The 18,618-nt window shown below is 42.6% G+C and overlaps 1 protein-coding gene across 1 annotated transcript in view; it reads left to right on the forward strand.

The window, feature by feature from the left end:
• Positions 1-18,618, forward strand: part of LOC120940696 (collagen alpha-1(XXI) chain-like) — a 138,033-nt gene that overhangs the window by 20,107 nt on the left and 99,308 nt on the right. The gene's annotated exons all lie outside the window — the stretch shown is intronic.

Below are 18,618 nucleotides of genomic sequence, written 5' to 3' on the forward strand. Positions count from 1 at the left end.
ATATTACAGTGGGGGAGACATCTGTGGATATTACAGTGGGGGAGATATAGACCATATTACAGTGGGGGACATTGTGGATATTACAGTGGGGAGATGTCTGTGGATTACAGTGGGGGAGATGTCTGTGGATATTACAGTGGTGGAGATGTCTGTGGATATTGCAGTGGGGGAGATGTCTGTGGATATTACAGTGGGGGAGATTGTGGATATTACAGTGGGGGAGATTGTGGATATTACAGTGGGGGAGATGTCTGGATATTACAGTGGGGGGGGGGGGGATTGTGGATATTACAGTGGGGGAGATGTCTGTGGATATTACAGTGGGGGAGATTGTGGATATTACAGTGGGGGAGATTGTGGATATTACAGTGGGGGAGATGTGTGGATATTACAGTGGGGGAGATTGTGGATATTACAGTGGGGGAGATTGTGGATATTACAGTGGGGATGTCTGTGGATATTACAGTGGGGGAGATGTGGACCATATTACAGTGGGGAGATGTCTGTGGATTACAGTGGGGGAGATGTCTGTGGATATTACAGTGGGGGAGGGGTCTGTGGATATTACAGTGGGGGGGGATGTCTGGATATTACAGTGGGGGAGATGTCTGTGGATATTACAGTGGGGGAGATGTGGACCATATTACAGTGGGGAGATGTCTGTGGATTACAGTGGGGAGATGTCTGTGGATATTACAGTGGGGACTCTATATGGTGGTAATCCAAAAAATGTATGTGCGTTATAATTAATCAAAATTAGTTGATTAATCAATTTAAAAAAATCGATTAATTGAACACGAAAATTTTAATCAGTAACAGCCCTAATAATAAAGTGAATTTGCAGCCAAATTGGGATAAGTTACAATCAGGTAGATTTACTAAAGGCAAATAGACAAATGCACTCAGCAAGTGCACTTGCTCCAGAGCTTAGCAAATGAGGGGGAGCTCTGCTGACTTCCATTATGCAATCACGTGAATGCAAAAATTTGTTTTTCTTTTTATTTGCATGTGATTGGGTAATCTTTGCAAAGAGAAGCTTCATCTCATTTACTAAGCTCTGGAGCAACTACAACTTAGTACATCATTTTTGTGTGTCAGCCGGTCCAACAGAAGCTGACTATTCGACTGGATTCTGTTATGCAAGCATGCTGGAAAGCCAGCAGCCAACAGGCTCCAGATCAACTCTCTCAGCCAATAGCTGAGAGAGCTCACCAACGTGTTCTGCCAGGGACTCGTCCCCCTGTCAGAACACAATAGCACAGCAGGGGAGATCGCTGTACAATCATTGGGTTGTTTGATATAAGGGGGGTGTAATGGCGCTTGCAATAAATGAGAACTAAATAATCATAATGACAATTCCTGTTAATGAAAAATAATATGAACCAAGTATAAAAATCCACCGCTTTCTGTGTTTCTAAAAATGTTCCACTCCAAATGTAGTTGAAGCAACCATCCAACATCAATAAAATAATATGGACAGTGATGGGAGTGAGAATATATTAATATGAATATCCTAATTCAGATAATACAAACGTGCCTATATGTGCACATGTAAGACATATATGCATAGTAAATCTTCAATGACCTGGGATAATGAACTCTCCAGAGCATCAATAAATAATTGTGGGTGATATTGAGAGTGAGATAAAATCACATTTTCTCTAGGTGAACAAACGTGCCAGTAAAAGTAATATGTGATGAGAAATGAATAAATGACAATAAAATCCAAATATCAGAAAATAAATAATAAGTGAAAAATCCAAAACAGTGCTCCATTCATTAAAAGTGCACAATTTAAAAAAACACAAAAAGCGTGTCATAAAAAAAAATATATATATATATATATAAATAAAAATGAATTATATAAAAATATTTAATGATAAATGTTGTAAAAATATATATTTTTACTACATTTATCATTAAATATTTTTATATAATTTATTTTTATTTATATATTTATATATATATATATTTTTTTATGACACGCTTTTTGTGTTTTTTTTTATTGTATGGGACATTTCATTTTTGATTTATTTATGGATTGGGTCTTGTTCACCCATGCATGGTATTGTTTTTTTTCACTGATAAGGACTTTTTGTTCTTAGAATTTTTATTAGACTACATTTATTTCTACACATATGCACTCTTAATGAATGAAGCACTGTTTTGGATTTTTCACTTATTATTTATTTTCTGATATTTGGATTTTATTGTCATTTATTCATTTCTCATCACATATTACTTTTACTGGCACGTTTGTTCACCTAGAGAAAATTTGATTTTATCTCACTCTCAATATCCCCCACAATTATTTATTGATGCTCTGGAGAGTTCATTATCCCAGGTCATTGAAGATTTACTATGCATATATGTCTTACATGTGCACATATAGGCACGTTTGTATTATCTGAATTAGGATATTCATATTAATATATTCTCACTCCCATCACCGTCCACATTATTTTATTGATGTTAAATGGTTGCTTCAACTACATTTGGAGTGGAACATTTTTAGAAACACAGAAAGTGGTGAATTTTTATACTTGGTTCGTATTATTTTTCATTAACAGGAATTGTCATTATGATTATTTAGTTCTCATTTATTGCAAGCGCCATTACACCCCCCTTATATCAATTTATTGCCAGTGTGTGAACACTATTAGTTGTGGCTGCTGCTTGTTAGTTTTATTTTGTTTGGCTAGTTGCCCTTGATAGATTGGTTTGCGCATTGGTTCCCCCCATTATTCATCATTGGGTTGTTAGTACAGCAGCTCTGATTGGAGCTGAGTTTTTTTTCGTTCAACCTGTTGTGGTGTTCACCATTCATGTTACAATCTGACCATAAAATCTGCTTTAGATTTACCAAAAGTAGGTAATATGGGGGCCTACCTCAACTATCCAATTTGTATCCATTCAGTGATTGCAGAAAATAGTTGTTGGCGCAATCAACATGTAACATGTGTTACATTATCTGAACTATCAAACTTCTTTTAGCAGTGGACTACGCCACTCCCCGCCCTGCAGCACACATAAACAAAGGGGCTGCATTGACTAAATATGGGAATGCGTTTATAGAAGGTCATCACTGATGTCATCAACACCCTGCTCCTTTGTTTATGTAAGATACACGGAATAACCCTGCCTGCAGCTGACTGGATTAAATAAATGGCGATTTGAAAGACACCCAATCTGATCTCTAATGGTGAGTTTTAGGATCCAGAGTTGCTGTACTTAACAAGCTTTATAGTCTCTTATTATAATTAAGCAGTTCTTAAAGTGGTAAAAAAAAGTCTTATTTTTAACCTGTACCTAGAGGTAAGCCTATAATAAGACTTATCTGTAGGTACAGTGAATATTTCCTAAACCGACACGTTTAGGAGATATGCACACTGCATGCAGAGGTAATGTCACTGTCGCATGCGCTTTGGACGGACAGCATACCGTGCCTCCCCTTTAGAGGTCCGTGCCACGGTCATGACTCCCGCACGCATGGGCAGGAGTGAATTCATTGCGGCTCGGCCAATCAAAAGGCTGGAGCACTGGAACCTGGAAGAAAGACCAGGTAAAGATGGAAGCCCTGTCAGGGTGACAATATGGTGCTGGAGGGACATCCAAAGACATACTGGTAGGTTAATCAGATCCTGTCTATAAATTGGCCCTCATATGTGTACATGTATGTGTTTGTAAGCGTGTTGGGGCCCTTCGGGGTAAGACCACGCTATATTAAGATACCTCTCAACTCAACTCAACTCGTGCATACTAGCACATTATGACATTGCCTTGCAGTTTTTTTTTTTTTTCTAAGTTGTGGGTTTACTGCCGCTTTAATACTGACAGCCTACAAATAACTAGGTAGGTAGAACAGTTTGTACAACAAAGTTTTGTCATCAGTGTGATTATCAACTTCAGCAAATCTGGAAAAAAACACATAGGTAGATTCAGGTACATAGGTTTAACTTTAGGGCGGCGTAGCCTAGCCTGTTTAGGCTACACCGCCGTAAATTAACTAGGCTAGTAGTGATTTTCAATCTACTTACCTGCTAATCTACGGCGGCGTAGCCTCAAACGAGCGGGCGTAAGGGTGCCTAATTCAAATGACTTGGAGGGGGGGCGTGTATCATGGTAATGAAACGTTTTTGACGTTTTTTGTCACTGCGCATGCGCCGGGCAACTACATTTCCCAGTGCGCATTGCGGCTAAGTACGCCGTACGGGCCTATTGATTTCGGCGTGGACGTAAACGACGTAAATCCCGATTCGCGGACGACTTATGCAAACGACGTAAAAATTTCGAATTTCGCGGCGGGAACGGCGGCCATACTTAACATTACTATTCCACTAGAGCATAGCTCTAACTTTAGGCGGCATATCTCTTACGTAAACGGCGTAAAAGTACTGCGTCGGCCTGGCGTTCGTTCGTGAATCGGCGTATCCCCTAATTTACATAATCTACGCCGGCCGCAATGGAAGCGCCATCTAGCGGCCATCAACAACATTGCAATCTAAGATAGGACGGCACAAGCCGTCGTATCTTAGATATGTTTAAAGGGGTGGTTCCCCCTAAAACAAATTTCTAACAATACATTCGTAAGACCCGTTACACTGCGGGTAGGCTGGCTTTTGTTTTGTTTTTTTAGTACATACCTCGATACCGCCGTTTCGTCCCTTGGCGGTGGGCGTTCCTAGTTGATTGACGTTCCTCCAGCGGGCACATACGTGACGTCACGACTTTCCGAAAGAAGCCGAACGTCGCTGCGCAGGCGCCGTATAGAGCCGACTCTATACGGCGCCTGTGCAATGACGTTCGGCTTCTGTCGGAAAGTCGTGACGGGCAGTATGCGCCCGTCGGAGGAACGTAAATCAACTAGGAACGCCCACCGCCAAGGGACGAAACGGCGGTATCGAGGTATGTACTAAAAAAACAAAACAAAAGCCAGCCTACCCGCAGTGTAACGGGTCTTACGAATGTATTGTTAGAAATTTGTTTTAGGGAGAACCACCCCTTTAAGTGTATCTCTGTTAGAGAATACACCTAAACATAGGTCGGTGCAGATTCAGAGTTAGGTCGGCTTATCTGTAGATAAGCCGGCCTAACTCTTTCTGAATCTACCTAACAGTCTAGAGATTCACTTTCATGGAGTTTAGTACTTAGGCTGGATGCTCAGTATCTATTAATATGTAGGATTTAGTATTTTTAGTATAATACTATTTAGCATTTTATATATTTTCAATACTCTCCTGCCCTGAAAGTAAAAAAATAAACCTTTACAGCCTCAGCAAAGAATACAAAGAAGAAACCAAAACTGGTCACTGGTTTTCTGTGACGTTCACATGTTGATATATAAAATCTTTCAATAACGTCATCACTATACAGGAACACCTAACCGAGTTGGCTCTGGTTTAGCGTGCGCGGCTGAGCTAATGCAGCACCCCTATCAATTGTATGAATGGCTATGTTGAAGCGTGGGGAGTGTTTGTTTAACGTTCACAAGTCTCACATGGCAGGTGGCCAGAATTTGACTTCCAAATCTGTGCAGTAAAATAACTGTGAAATTGTTATATAATATAAATAAAGACCCTGCCAATGAAAATAAGCAGGTGACAACTTCTGTCAGACTCTGAAACAAGTGCACTTTTATATAATTTTAGTTGTGGGGGGAATTAGATTTGAAAACACAATGTTGGCCTAGATTTTCAGCTAGATGTTACGTCTGATGGCCTAGTGCCATAGTACTCCCTCTTTTAACCCTTTCATGCCTAAGCCTATTTATGACATTTGGTGTTTACAAGTTAAAATCCATATTTTTGGCTAGAAAATTACTTAGAACCCCCAAACATTATATATATATATATATTTTTTTAGCAGAGAATCTAGAGAATAAAATGCAGATTTTTGCAATATTTTATGTCACACGGTATTTGTGCGGCGGTGTCTTAAACACAACTTTTTGGGAAAAAATTACTTTCATGAATTTAAAAAAAAATGAAAAAGTAAAATTAGCCCATTTTTTTTGCATAATGTGAAAGATGATGTTACGCCGAGTAAACAGATACCAAGCATGTCACGCTTTATAATTGCACGCACTCGTGGAATTGCGACAAACTACGGTACCTAAAAATCTCCATAGGCGACGCTTTAAACTTTTTTTACGGTTACCAGGTTAGAGCTACAGAGTAGGTCTAGTGATAGAATTATTGCTCTCGCTCTGACGATCGCAACGATACCTCACATGTGAACACCGTTTTCATATGCGGGTGCGACTTCCGTATGCGTTTTCTTTGTTGCGCAAGCTCGCGGGGAGGGGGGGCACTTTAAAAAAAATATTTTTTTTTTTCCTATTTTTTTTTTCTTTTTTTTATATAATATTAAATTGTGTTTTTTTTTCTTTTTACATTTTGATCACTTTTATTGCTGTCACAAGGAATGTAACATCCCTTGTGACAGTAATAGGTGGTGACAGGTACTCTTTATGGAGGGATCGGGGGTCTAAAAGACCCCTGAGCCCTCCTTTGCACTTCAAACTATTCAGATCGCTGAAAACGTCAATTCTGAATACTGTGTACTTTTTTAAATCCGGCGCCATTGGCAGCCGAGAAACCCGGAAGTGACGTCATGACGTCGCTTCCGTGTTTTCAATGCGGACACTGAATCAAAGCCGTTTACGGCTTTGTTTCAGAGCGTGCCTGTACGATGGAGGCGCAGGATCGTGGATCGGGAGGCCCGGTCAGAGCGGCAAGAGGCGGCGGGAGGGGGGGATGTCCCCTCCCGCTCCTCCGGCATAACAACTGAGCGGCTTTTAGCTGCATCGGTTGTTATGTTTGGATAGCCGATCGCCGGCTCTAAACAACGGTACCGGGATGATGCCTGCGGCTGCAGGCATCATCCCGGTATAACCCCCGAAAGCATATATGCGTTCCGTCGGCGTGAAAGGGTTAAAGGGACAGTCTTCTTTAGGAGCTATATTTTCTTGTCCCTTTTTTAAGTCTTAAAGTGGTTGAAAAAAAAAAAAAAAAAAAAAAAAAAAACAAACCCTGTAGGACAAAGGCATAATGATCTAGTACGCATACTAGCTCATTATGAAATACTTATGTAGCGCCCACCCCAATTCTAGGGGGCACTTTTTTAAATTTAGGGGAAGTCTGGGCCAGTACTTGGGCCCAGACCTGTCTGATTAACCTAAATTTGCCTCTGTCCTGGCTGTGGTACTGATGGTAGTTTCCCTTGTTGCCTGCAGGTGGTGTTGCCACCCTGGCCTTATGTTGGAACGTGGGTGTACCATGGTGTGTTGGGTGTCCCTTCTCGGCAGCGGTGCAGTGGGACTGGTGACCCCACTGTGCATGCTGGGGAGGGGTACTTAAGGGACAGACGCCATTGATCGAGGTTCGTTCGTTCTTCCTCGCAGCCCTCCTTGTGCGTGGTGTGCGTGAGTCCGACTTCGAGTCCTGCTCTGGAGGAGACCGGCAAAGTGCTAGTGTCTCGGGTGAGGCCTGGTGACCCAATCAAGGAGGGACCCACTACGTTGAAAGCCCTGCAGTCTGCCGGTTCTGGCTTGAAGGCTCTCTTACTGCTTGGCTGGAGGTTCAGGCCTTTTAAATCCTGTGGCAGAGGATTCCTGGACGCATCCAAGTTCATTCAAAGGTCTGTGGCAGAGACCAAGTTCATTCCAAGAGGTCTGTGGCAGAGACCGTCTGGACATTAGTTTGTGCATCATCCCGGCTGCTAGGCCAAGTGAGAGGGGACTATCCAGGTGAGCAATACCCATTCAATAGCTGAGAGTGGAGACTGATTTATTCTGTACCGTGTGCCTGAACCTTCCCCTGCTCCTCTCCTCCCTCCTGCTTTCTCTATTTCAAGTTACCTTGCAGTAAAAAGAAATAAAACCTAACTGTTGGAGGTTTTACGTCTGTCTGGACATTGCAATTATTATTGACTTTCCCACCCTGACAACGAAGCTACAAAGGTAACGTGCAAACCCCAAATTTAACCAGCAGCTCCTGCGGGGTTAGTGCTACACTTACCTTGGATCAAAGCTGTTGCAGTGGTCCCCGCACACCGTTGTATTTCCGTTTCCTGGAGTTATTTTCTGGTTCGCGGGCTGCTGCACTGTAATTGGCCAGAGCCGTGATGACGTCACTCCCGGTTACGGCATCGGCCCTGAGCCGATGATGTTGGCGCAAGCATATATGTTAAATATCTCCTAAACCATGCAGGCTTAGGAAATATTTACAGTAGCTACAGGTAAGCCTTGTAGGTACATGTGGTGTAACTAGGTTTACAACCACTTTAAGTACATTTTCTGTGATATATGAATGCTTTCTGAATGTTGTTCTCTTTGTAAAACTTTATTTAAATGCTTTGTATGATGCAGTCTAATATGACTTTCGGTTTTTGGGTGAAGTCAAGAAGCCTGTCCATTTAGGTATAACTGAACAAGCCGGGGGGTTCCATTCACTAAAGTTTTGCTAATCATCCTAGAAGTTCAAACTTTCCAAACTTTGAGGTCTACGAAGGGCAAATCTGGTGGTTTGATTCTGACCATCTGTGACGCTAATAAGTATTTGTAAGGCTTTTGTCAAACAAAGGCATGGTAAGTCAGGTACTGCATAACAGACATAGGCGTGCGCACGGGGTGTGCCTGGGCACACCCTAATCACCCGTGCAATGTTTGTGTAGCCCCCATGCTCTCCCGAGATCTGCCCGCTGGGCTGCTGGGAAATGCTCCTGTGAATTGCCGTGCTGAGACAGTATCACACTGAGCGGATATTGGGGCTTGTAAGATCCGCTCAGTGTGTGACACTGTCATCCTGTATTGTAACTGCTTGCAGGGAAACAGAGGATCTGTCACATCTCAGAGTTGACGTCGGGGTGGGCGGGGCTTAGCAGCTATCGAACCCCAGCCAATAGGAGGAGGAATGGACGTACCGCTACGTATGTGGCCCCGCCCCTTTTCTTAAACAGCCCAATAATGTCTGATGTTTCATATCTGCTCAGTCCCGCCCACCCCCATATCGCCGCAGAATTATGAAACTCTTCTCTCTCCCTACAGGCAGTTACAATAGATGACAGTGTCACACACTGAGTGGATCTTACAAGCACCAATATCTACTCAATGTGATATCCCCCTCTCCTCTGTCTGTGCTTCCAATTCGTGCCACCAGTCAGTGTCAATCATTGCCAGTGCCACCAGTCAGTGCCAGTCAATTCCACCAGTCAGTGCCTGCCAGTGCTGCTTGTCAGTGCCATCTGTCAGTACTTGTGCCGCTTGTCAGTGCCACCAATAAGTGCCAGTGCCACTTGTCAGTGCCAATCAGTGCCAGTGCCGCTTGTCAGTGCCAATCAGTGCCACCAGTCAGTGCTAACCAGTGCCGCTTGTTAGTGCCAATCAGTGCCACCAGTCAGTGCCAATCAGTGCCAGTGCCTCTTGTCAGTGCCACCTGTCAGTATCAGTGTCGCTTGTCCGTGCCACCAGCCAGTGCCAATCAGTGCAGCCAGTCAGTGACAATCAGTGCCACCTGTCAGTGCCAGTGCCGTTTGTCAGTGCCACCTGTCAGTGCCATTCAGTGGCAGTGCCACTTATCAGTGCCAATCAGTGCCACCTGTTAGTGCTTCCAATCAGTGCCACCTGTCAGTGCCAGTCAGTGTTTCCAATCAGTGCCACATGTCAATGCCACATGTCAGTGCCAGTCAGTGCTACCTGTCAGTACCAGTCAGTGACAATTAATGCCACCTGTCAGTGCCAATCAGTGCAACCTGTCAGTACCACATGTCAGTGCCACCTGTCAGTGCCAATCAATGCGGCCATTTAGTGCCAACCAATGCCACCTGTCAGTGCCATTCAGTGCCGCCAATCAGTGCTCAGTGCCACCTATCAGTGCTCATCAGTGTTGGCTATCAGTTCTGCCTTTCAGTGCCCATCAGTGCTGCCCATCAGTGCCACTAAATGCTGCCAATCGGTGCTACCTATCAGTGCCAATCAGGGCCCATCAGTGCAGCCTATCAGTGCTGCCAATCAGTGCCACTTATCAGTAGCCATCAGTGGTGCCTATCAGTGCCAATCATTGCTGCCAATCAGTGCAAAAGTGCAGGGATGGGTAGATGAACTCAGCAGACAGGCACATTGTCCATGGGGTGCCGGCCTGGTGGGGCACAACTGAAATCTGTTGATGTTTATTAATGCCACATGCCGATCTTTAGTATAATAGGTAATCACCACACTACTATTTACAACAATCTACTGGAGGTAAAATAAAAAAATGTCAGTAAAGGGCCTGCTACTAAGTATTGTTATGTGTTCCCACACAACAATAATGGTGGAACCCTCTAATGTATGAAAATCTCAATAAACTTCAATATTACCACAATACCGGTCTCTGTGATATGTAACACATATAATGCACATCACAATGAAAATAAGACATACTGTATAAGGCCCCTTTCACACGGGCGGACCATGTGCGCTCCATACAACTCTATGGAACATCGGATGTCAGCGGTGACTGGGATGTCATTAAAGTTCATGTGCGTAAAGGCAGGCGTCCCAATACTTTTGACAATATAGTGTGTGTATATATATATTTATATATACACACACAAATGTGTGTTTGAGCTTTGGGTTCACACCCTAATGCAAGAGGCTGCGCACGCCTATGATAACAGACATGTACTAATGCCAAAATTAATTTAAAAAAAATAAGCCAGGACCTCCCTTTACATGATATTGTCAGCTCTACTTAAAGCGGGGGTTCACCCTATAAAATAATTTTTTTTTTTTCTTCTAGCCTAAAATTCGGCATTGTAGCGCGAGCTACAGTATGCCGGTCTTAATTTTTTTATCGCCGTACTCACAGTGTAATCGTACATAGTAGATTCCGACTGCCCACGGGGAATGGGCGTTCCAATCCAGACGGAAGGTGATTGATGGCCGACTCTGGCGCGTCACGCTTCTCCGGAAATAGCCGAAATAGGCTTGGCTCTTCACGGCGCCTGCGCATAGTCTGTGCGCAGGCGCCGTGAAGAGCCGAGACCTACTCCGGCTGTCTTCGGGGAGCGTGACGTGCCAGAGCCGGCCGTCAATCACCCTCCCTCTTGAAAGGAACGCCCATTCCCCGCGGGCAGTCAGAATCTACTATGTACGATTACACTGTGAGTACGGCGATAAAAAAATTAAGACCGGCATACTGTAGCTCGCGCTACAATGCCGAATTGTATGCTAAAATGTTGTTCTGCAGGGTGAACCACCGCTTTAAAGTGGACCTTCAGTCATTTTTTCAACTTTTCATTTATTAAATCTTCTGCCCTTGTTTTAACTTTGCATAGTAAAACATTATTTTTTTCTGCCAGTAAATACCTTATACAGCCTACTTCTTGTTTCTTGTCTGGTAAAAAAAGACATCATGCACAGCTCTCTCTCTAACTCTCATGAGAGTTTGCCAGGAAGAGAGGGGGGATGAGACATATGCGGGCCAATGAAAGCCAATAAGAGCTGGAGGTGTGCCTCTGTGTGTTTGTGTAAATCCAGGAAGTGAACAGGCAGCTGCCCACAGTTAAAATGGTTGCACAATGAAAAAGTATTTATACAAAGTTTATTTATGTGATTATTAGCTATGACTAAGCACTGTTTGTTAGTGTAAAAAACGCGTCAGATCGTCTGTCCGTTCTGCTGTGGCATGTATTTTTGATTTCATTTTTTGAATAAAAGGCAAAAACTTTTTTAGGAGTGCAGCTGTCCTGAACTTCTACCTGTTGTATTACCCTGTGATCACTGTGACCAATCAAATCTTCTCCTTGATCGATTCTTTCACAGTAGGAGAGGAAGAGGAGACACATTTTCTTGCTATACATTTTCTCTTATAAATAGTGATCTGGTTACAATGATGAAACAGACCATTGAGGTATCCCAGTAAACAGGTTACAGGATCTCCTCCAAGATTTACTTCAAATAATTTATTGATGGTGGTTGTGATCTTTTCCACATACCTTACTAGCTTAGGTCACCTCAAACTGAAGAGTAATAAATGCTCTTGGTTTGCTTGCATTTGTCACAGAACAAGTCAACTCGTAGGCCAATCATATGCAAAACTTTTAGAGTACAATAGGTGCTGTGTAAAATGACCATGATCCACTTATTAGTAGAGGAGAGGGACATTTGTAAGACTGAATTATAAAAATATCATCCCACGGATCCCACTGATCTTTTGATATGGGTCCCTCATCTAAATCCACTGTGTCCTGTAGTGATGTAGGCCAGATAGAGACACCATAGCACACAGCAGGGTATCAGGCATCTAACATAGTGTTGAGCAGAATATGCCATATTCGATTTCGCGATATATCTCGAATATATATTCGAATATTCGAGATATATTCGCTAAATTCGAATATTCGTGATATTTTATCGAAATTAATTGAATGCGATTTTTCGCTATTGCGAATGCGAAAATAATTGCGATTTTTTAATAACTGCGGTAGGAGCGCTCTGATTGGCTTAGAATATTCGTGATATTTTATCGAAATATCGCAACATGCGAATGCGATATTTATTGCGCAATTTCGAGATATGCTGGAGGAGCGCTCTGATTGGCTCAGAATATTCGTGATATTTTATCGAAATATCGCAACATGCGAATGCGATATTTATTGCGCAATTTCGAGATATGCTGGAGGAGCGCTCTGATTGGCTCAGAATATTCGTGATATTTTATCGAAATATCGCAACATGCGAATGCGATATTTATTGCGCAATTTCGAGATATGCTGGAGGAGCGCTCTGATTGGCTCAGAATATTCGTGATATTTTATCGAAATATCGCAACATGCGAATGCGATATTTATTGCGCAATTTCGAGATATGCTGGAGGAGCGCTCTGATTGGCTCAGAATATTCCTGATATTTTATCGAAATATCGCAACATGCGAATGCGAAATTTATTGCAGATATTTCGAAAACTGCTGTAGCAGCACTCTGAAATCGAATATGTATGATATTTTAACCAAAATACATATTGCGATTGCGATTTTTCGATCGCGCATGCGCAATTGCGCGAACAACACGCGACCATTTCCTGGAGCCTTGCCAGTTTCCCAATATTACAGCAACATGGTGGGAAGCAATTTCTCAAAGTCTGAGGAAAAGTTGCTGATTTGTGTAAGTATTTTGACCACTGTTATTTCATCATCTTCAACTGCATTTAAGTCTAGTTTAAAAGTTAGTATATATGATCAGATATTAGTATTTAACCAAAAATGTGTCTCCTGCTTTTACAAAACTACAAGTCCCAGCATGCCTGGACAGCTGCAGACACCCTGGTTGGCAAATGTGTATTTAGGCACTTTTCCTTGTTATTTAGCATAATGAATTTAAAATTTTTTTGGACATAGGACGTATGCGAACGTCCTGACTTCAGTGTCCTCAAGGCCCAAGGACGTTCGAATACATATTGCCCTTTAGATGTTGCAGAACTACAACTTCCAGCATGCCTGGGAATGCTGGCACTTCTAGTATTGTAAGTTCTGCAGGCCCACATTTTTCAGGCCTTTATGCACGGGTCTCTAAACTGTGGCACCCTAGATGCAGCAAAAGTAAAATTCTTAGCATGCACTGAAAGACCGTGGCTGATGGGAGTAGTAGTTTTGCAACAGCTGGAGGTGGACTGGTCTTGAAACCCAGAGTTAGGTAACAAACCCGTAGTGTTTTGCAACCATTCTGCCTCCAGCTGGTTATTTTCTGTTGAAAAGCCTGTGGCGTGCAAAACACAACCCAAAAACTCCACCCGGTGCAAGGAAAAATTTGCACACACCTAAAGAGTGACATCACAAAAAACTGCGACGGTTGCATACGTCAGTGGTCCTCCGAAAAGGTCCCGTCTCTGACCCCCCGGGGCGTTAGGCTCCTGACAGGGAAAAGAGTTACTGTGGTCCATACAGCCGAAGCCATATGGACCCATCTCGGTCCAAGCAGCGCAATCAACACGCGAACAACACGCGACCATTTCCTGGACCCTTGCCAGTTTCCAACTTTATGATCGCAACGCAATCGCAGAGCAAGATGGTTGGAAGTAATTTCACTGTATCTGAGGAAAAGTTGCTGATTTGTGTAAGTATTTTGACCACTGTTATTTCATTATCTTCAACTGCATTTTAGTCTAGTTTAAAAGTTAGTATATATTCATAATTATGCAAATGATAATGGCTGCTATATTTATGTAAAAAAGGTGGCGACGGAAATGGCAGTATATAAAATCTGTCATGTTACCCCTGTCATTGATTAATAAGGCGAGAATGCTTCCAATTGTTGAATAGCATACATTTATGTCATATATCCATAAGGCTGTCAACAAAAGTATTACAATATACTTTGTTCTTCATCTTGCAGAAGTTCCTGGAAACAGGATACGATGAGCTGCGGAGGCAGCAAGAAAAACAGGGAGTTATAAGCTCCCTGATTGAGGAACTAGGCGAAGAACACACTCGCATGGCGATCCTCAAAAAGTGGTCCGACCTGAAGAGGCGCCAGATGAACCGGGTCAGGCGTATCCGGAATAAATATCATCCTGGTAAGTTATTGGTCACAGTTATGTTTTTTTTTCCCTAAAGTGTATTTTGTGCGTGTACTCGAGAGAGGAGCCGGACTGCAGGAGTTGGGAGTAGGCAGGCCTCCCCCAGAGGTAATCTGCCACCTTTCTCCATGCCCCGGGTGGCAATGGCGGGTGTGAGGGGGTCCTCCCACACAGACCGTCCTACCTGCTCCGCTTCGAAGCCCCACGGGGCAGAGGGACTCCCTATAAGGGAGTGAGAGGATTTGCCCGCTCAACCAGCCCCGTTAGTCCTTCGCCTCTCTTTTTAGAGACCGCATGGTCAGAGTGCGTGCATGTTAACCCAATTGCGAGTGCGTGTGTAAGTGTGGTGGTTTTTGTGGGAGGGAGGTGGGCATACTAAGCGCAGGCTTACCTCGCATAGCACACCCACCGGGGGCCGAGCTGAGACCACCAAACTCAATTCACATGTAGCCGAGAGCGGGATCCGAACCCCTAGCTGCAGAGGTGAATGGCTTGTCAGCGCAGTGGCAATCGCGTTGAGCCAGCCCGGGTCCCTTGGGGACAGTTATGGAAGGTCATATGTAATTAATGTAAGGTCAGATGTTGTTAACCAAGACGCCATGTTGTTGTAACATATATCACCACCAGCCAAGGTATTCATAGTACTGTTGGAAAAAAACATGGGACAGCAGACAGGAACACAGAAGTTATGTGGGAACATACTTTTCCCATTGCTTTGCATGGGACTTTAAACAAAAAGCCCGACCCTCACCAATGGGGTTAGTTAAGGGATAAATTAACGATCCTATACTTTAAGTGGACGTATAGATAACATGTGACCAAGTGTTATCGAAATATCTACAGCTGTTATGAAATAACATGTATTTCCCATAGAGTTGAATGGGACTTTAAAGAAAAACCCTGACCAAGGCAAATGGGGGTGGGTATGGGTTAAACCACCAATCCTATATTTGTGGCTGACATATAAGTAACCTGTGTGCCAAGTTTCATGTAAATATCTTTAGCCGTTTGGACGTGATGGTGGAACATACATACATACATGCACACACACGTTGAGTTTTATATATATAGATTCCCACTAAATTCCTGTGTTAGGCGTGGGGTTGTTATAGTAATCCTGTGTACTCCATCAAGTACTTTTTTTTAACATGAGATCGTCTGAACAAAACAAAGGAGACAAAAACAGCTCATTTTACCATGGTGGCAGCCCAGCTCACGCTCAGTCCCCTGTAGTGCCCACAAGACCCTTTAATATAACATTGTCCCATTGGTTAACTGTCTATATAAATTAATTTGTATTCATATACAATACAGTAGAGTACACAGAATTTGCATACGTCATTAGAAAACATTTTTATAATATATGAACATTGTGTTATTATAGGAGCTCCGCTACCAACTGTGCGCCCCAAGCGCACAAGGCGACAGGCCGCAGAGGAGGAGCAGGAGGAGGATGTGGAAGAGGAGGAGAGGGATGAGGAGGAGCAGCCAGGGCCATCCACATCACCACCCCCAGTTCCTGTGGAGGAGCAAGAGGAGGAGCTGCACCCCCCCCCCGAAACTTCTGGTGGAGTAGTGGGTGACGAGGAAGAGGAGCAGGATGAGACGGTTAATTATACCGTCAATCAGGAGGGTAAATATGTGCACATATATTAATAAAATTTCAACAATAAAATGTAGCTCTAAAAATGGACAGCATTTAAAGCAGGGCTGTGGAGTCGGTAGATAAATTTTTCGACTCCGACTCCTCAGTTTTATGTACTTCAGACTCCGACTCCCCGACTCCCCGACTCCGACTCCTCTGTATTAATATGCAAATGTATTTTATAGATTCCTTGAGGGAAAGAAACGCAAACTACCACAGGACTACTGGCTGGGAAGCCAACAGTCTACTGTATTGCACAGTTTAAGCAAAAGACAAACACAATGAAAACAATCAAGTGACTGGATAGTAGCAGCAGGCTTAAACATCAGGAACATGATCTTTAACAGTTCAAAAATACAGACCACATTATTTGGCTGTTTTAGAACCAAAACAAAGCTTATCTATAATGAACCCAAAAAAAAAAATATGAAAAACCTAGAAATGGTTTATATTAATCTTGAAATGTAGTTCTAGGCTTAGCAAATGCAAATAAATGCAATGTAGAGTTCTAAGGAAGAGAATTGCCTCTGCCAGATCCTCTTTCATAGAGTCTCTTAAGTCAGACTTTATTATTTTTATGGCTGAAAATAATCTTTCGTAACGGTCTTTGAAATCCAAATGTTTTTTTCTTATATCCTAACAGTTCTAAAAAAGCTAGAGGTGAAGCAAGCTGCCATGAAAAACCTCACGAAGAGAGTAATGGCAAATGAGCAGCAGATACTGTTTTTGATGCGCCAAAATCAACAACTGGTGCAACAACTGGCGAAAAACATGGATGAGGTGACAGAGCTTCAGAAGTTAATGTCCTAATTTTTTTTTTTTTTTTTTAATAAAAAATGTTATATTTTGCAAAGGTTTCATTTCTTATTGAAATTGTTAGTTTTTTAAACACATCTAACTTCACATCTAACTTCACATCTAACACATCAACATCAACATCAACACATCTAGCTTAATAATAACCGAAAACATTTTATACTATTACTAGCTGAATACCCGGCGTTGCCCGGTCTTCCTATCTTAACCTTTTGGGGAGGAAAATCATAGTAATATAAATATACCCATCTTTTATATAAGGGTGTTGGTAAGGGTTAATTTAACTGTTATATATTTTTATTTGGCATATAAGTAATATGTATAGCGGGTATTATTGAAATATCTCCAGGCGTACAGAAGTTATGTGGGAACATACATTTTCCATTGATTTGCATGGGACTTTAAAGGAAAACCCCGACCCTCACAAATGGGGGTAGTTAAGGGATAAATTAACTATCAGTGGTATCAGTGAACAGCAGTGGTAATAGGAGTATATATAGAGTGGGAATTAACTTTTTACATAGGTGTCTTGACAGAGCAGCAGCAGCAGCAGTAGTAGTAGTAGTAGTAGATACAGAGTCATATCACTTGGGCAGGAGGTGCCATGATGAACAGCAGTGGTAATAGGAGTATATAGAGTGGGAAATTACTTTTGACATAGTTGTCTTGACTGAGCAGCAGCAGCAGCAGCAGCAGCAGTAGTAGTATTAGCAGTAGTAGTTGATACAGAGTCATATCACTTGGGCAGGAGTTGCCATGATGAACAGCAGTAGGAATAAGAGTATATAGAGTGTGAAACAACTGCTGACATAGGTGTATTGACTGGGCGGCAGCAGCAACAGCAGAAGCAGCAGTAGTAGTATTAACAGTAGTAGTTGATACAGAGTCATATCACATGGGCAGGAGTTGCCATGATGTACAGCAGTCTTAATAAGAGTATATAGAGTGTGAAATAACTGCTGACATAGGTGTATTGACTGGGCGGCAGCAGCAGCAGAAGCATCAGTAGTAGTATTAACAGTAGTAGTTGATACAGAGTCATATCACATGGGCAGGAGTTGCCATGATGTACAGCAGTCTTAATAAGAGTATATAGAGTGTGAAATAACTGCTGACATAGGTGTATTGACTGGGCGGCAGCAGCAGCAGAAGCAGCAGTAGTAGTATTAACAGTAGTAGTTGATACAGAGTCATATCACATGGGCAGGAGTTGCCATGATGTACAGCAGTCTTAATAAGAGTATATAGAGTGTGAAATAACTGCTGACATAGGTGTATTGACTGGGCGGCAGCAGCAGCAGAAGCATCAGTAGTAGTATTAACAGTAGTAGTTGATACAGAGTCATATCACATGGGCAGGAGTTGCCATGATGTACAGCAGTCTTAATAAGAGTATATAGAGTGTGAAATAACTGCTGACATAGGTGTATTGACTGGGCGGCAGCAGCAGCAGAAGCATCAGTAGTAGTATTAACAGTAGTAGTTGATACAGAGTCATATCACATGGGCAGGAGTTGCCATGATGTACAGCAGTCTTAATAAGAGTATATAGAGTGTGAAATAACTGCTGACATAGGTGTATTGACTGGGCGGCAGCAGCAG

Source organism: Rana temporaria, chromosome 5 (assembly GCF_905171775.1).
Source record: "Rana temporaria chromosome 5, aRanTem1.1, whole genome shotgun sequence".
NCBI lineage: Eukaryota > Metazoa > Chordata > Amphibia > Anura > Ranidae > Rana > Rana temporaria.